The sequence below is a fragment of the Phyllostomus hastatus genome, unplaced genomic scaffold (genome assembly GCF_019186645.2).
Source record: "Phyllostomus hastatus isolate PE091 unplaced genomic scaffold, TTU_PhHast_1.1 phas_contig_65, whole genome shotgun sequence".
NCBI lineage: Eukaryota > Metazoa > Chordata > Mammalia > Chiroptera > Phyllostomidae > Phyllostomus > Phyllostomus hastatus.
The window spans coordinates 7,364,584-7,367,960 of NW_025333932.1; the positions used below are offsets into that span (position 1 = coordinate 7,364,584).

General features: G+C 35.1%; 1 non-coding gene across 1 annotated transcript; it reads left to right on the top strand.

The window, feature by feature from the left end:
- The first annotated feature begins 2,805 nt into the window (after positions 1-2,805).
- Positions 2,806-2,912, top strand: LOC123825868. Its single transcript, XR_006786965.1, has one exon. It is a non-coding gene; the product is annotated as a U6 spliceosomal RNA (small nuclear RNA).
- The last annotated feature ends 465 nt before the right edge of the window (positions 2,913-3,377 follow it).

Sequence of the window (3,377 nt, forward strand, 5' to 3'; positions counted from 1 at the left end):
AAAAAAAACTACAGGCCAATATCACTGATGAATATAGACAATAAAATCCTCAACAAATACTATCAAATTGGGTCCAGCAATACATTAAAAAGATCATACACCACGATCAAGTGGGATTCATCCCAGGAATGCAAGAAGGGTATAATATCAGCAAATCAATAGACTTAACACAGCACATTAAAAATAGAAAGACAAAAATTTCATAATCGTATCAATAAATGCAGAAAAACGTAATAAGGTACAGGATCCATTTATGACAAAAACACTCAGCAAAGTGGGAGTAGAAGGAACATACTTCAACATATTAAAGGCTACATATGAGAAACCTATGGCAAACGCCATATTCAACAGGCAAAAAATTGAAGCTTTCCACGAAGATCAAGAACAAGACAAATGTGTTAACTTTCACCACTTCTATTTAATATAGTATTGGAGGTTCTAGCCACAGGGATCAGACAAGAAAAATAAATAAAAGGCACCCAAATTGTAAAGGTAAAAATAAAATCATTATTGTGTGCAGATGAAATGATAGTGTACATAAAAAAACATATAGACTTCACAAAAAATCTACTTTACCTAATAAGTGAATTTGGCAAACAACAGAATAAAGTCAACATTCAGACATCAAAGGCATTTTTGTACACCAACGATGAAAGATCAGAATCAGACATCAGGGAAAAAATCCCATTTCATATAGCAACAATAAAAATAAAGTACCTAGCAATAAACCTAACCAAGGAGGTAAAAGACCTGTACGTAAAAACCTACAGAGCACTGAAGAAAGATATTAAGGAAGACACAAACAAATGGAAACTTATACCATGTTCATGGATTAGAAGAGTTAACATCATCAAAATGTCCATACTACCAAAAGCAATTTATAGGTTCAATGCAATCCTTATTAAAATACCAGTGAAATATTTCACAGATATAGAACAAACATTTCAAAAATTTATATGGAACCATAAATGACCCTGAATAGCCATAGCAATTTTGAGAAAAAAGAACAAAGGAGGGTGGATCACATTACTTGATATCAAACTATATTACAAGGTCACTGTAATCAAAATAGTCTGGTACTGGCATAATGACAGACACATAGAGTAATGGAACAGGATATAGTCCAGAAATAAACCCATGTCTTTATAGTCAATAGTCAACTCAGGCGGGGCAGAAGGATAAAATGGAATAAAAATAACCCCTTCAACAAATATTGGCAGATCTGGGCAGCTACATGCAAAGAAAAAAAAAAGAAAGAAAAAAATAAGAAAAAGAAACTCAACTACCAAATTACCATACACAAAAATAAACTCAAGATGGATAAAAGATTTAAATATAAGTTGTGACACAATAAAAGTCCTAGAGGAAAACATAGACAGGAAAATCTCAGACATTTCTTGCAGCAATATTTTCATTGATATGTTCTCTAGAGCAAGGGACATAAAGAAAAGAATAAACAAATGTGTCTTCATTAAAATAAAAAGCTTCTGCACGGCTAAAGAAAACATCAGAAAAATGAAAAGGGAGCTAACCTTATGAGAAAATTGATTTGCCATTGATACCCCAGACAAGGGTTTGAAGTCCAAAATATATAAAGAACTCAAACAGCTCCACACCAGGAAGACAAATAATTCAATTATAAAATGGGCAAAAGACCTGAGCAAACACTGCCAAGGAGAACATACAGAGGATCCAGAGACAAGTGAAAAAACTGCTCAGCATCACTAGCCATCAGAGAGGTGCAAATTAAAACCACAATGAGATACCACTTCACACCAGTCAGAATGACCATCATAACCAAATCAGCAAACAAGGGCGGGCAAGATTGTTGAATAAAGGGAATCCTAGTGCCCTGTTGGTGTGAAGGCAAACTGGTGCAGCCACTATGGAAAACTATGGAATATCCTGAAAAAACTAAAGGAGTAACTGCCTTTTGACCCAGCAATTCCACTGAATGCTTATAACCTAAGAATCCTGAAACAGTAATTCAAAAGAACCTATACACCCCAATGTTCATAGCAATGTTATTTACAATAGCCAAGTGCTGGAAACAGCCTAAGTGGCCATCAGTAAATGAGTGGATCAAAAACCTGTGGTACATTAACACAGTGTAATACTATGCAGCAGAAAGAAAGAAGGAGCTCCTACCCTTCATGACAGCGTGGATGGAACCAGAGAGTGTTATGCTAAGTGAAGTAATCGAAGCAGTGAAAGACAAATACCACATGATCACACCTATAAATGGAGCCTAATCTACAAAACAAACAAAGGAGCAAAATAGAACTAGAGACACGGAAACAAGGAACAAACTGACAATAACCAGAGAGAAATTGTGCAATAACAGGGGAAAGAAGGGGAAGGGTCAAGACAAGGAAGATGCATAAAGGACACATGGCTTTGGACAAAGGTGAGGAGAGTTGAATGTTGGCAATAGGGTGTGGGTAGGGCAAAGGAGAGTAATAGTGGGGAAATGGAACAACTGTATTTGGACAGTAATAAAAAAGTTTACAAAGCTATATTTGAATATCAAATCCAGTTGTGAAAAAATAATACACATTATTTATACAAGCATGCTCCTCAAACACATGTGCAATAATCATAACAGATTTTTTTAAATATAGAAGATATAAGTTGATATTTCATTGTCACAAAAAGGAATATTTTATCACAAATATCATATGAGAACACTGTGCATGTATATTTTTATCACGATAAGTTTATCACATTGGAAATTCATTTAAAGCTCCTTTCCTAACTTACAAGATGTAATTTTTACTGTATTTACAAATCATATAAAATAATGCTGTGCTCGCTTCGGCAGCACATATACTAAAATTGGAACGATACAGAGAAGATTAGCATGGCCCCTGTGCAAGGATGACACACAAATTCGGGAAGCGTTCCATATTTTTATAAACATGAAAAAGGAAATAGAAACTCTCAACAAAGGTCAAGAGGAAATGAAGAATACAATTTCTGAACTGAAGAACACAATAGAAGGAATGAAAAGCAGGATTGATGAAGCAGAAGATCGGATTAGCAAGCTGGAGGACAAAGTAGAAAACAGCATCCAGAAAGAGCAAGAAAAGGAAAAGAGGCTCGGAAAGAATGAGGAGGGATTAAGAGAAATGCAAGACAATAGGAAACGTAATAATATCCGTATAATAGGGATACCAGAAGGAGAAGAAGAAGAGCAAGGGATAGAAAACCTATTTGAAAAGTAATGAAGGAAAACTTCCCTAATTTGACGAGAGAAAAAGTCACACAAATCCAGGAAGCACAGAGAGTCCCAATCAAGAGGAACCCAAAGAGAGCCACCCCAAGGCACATCATAATTAAAATGACAAAATTTCAAGACAAAGAGAGAATCTTAAAGG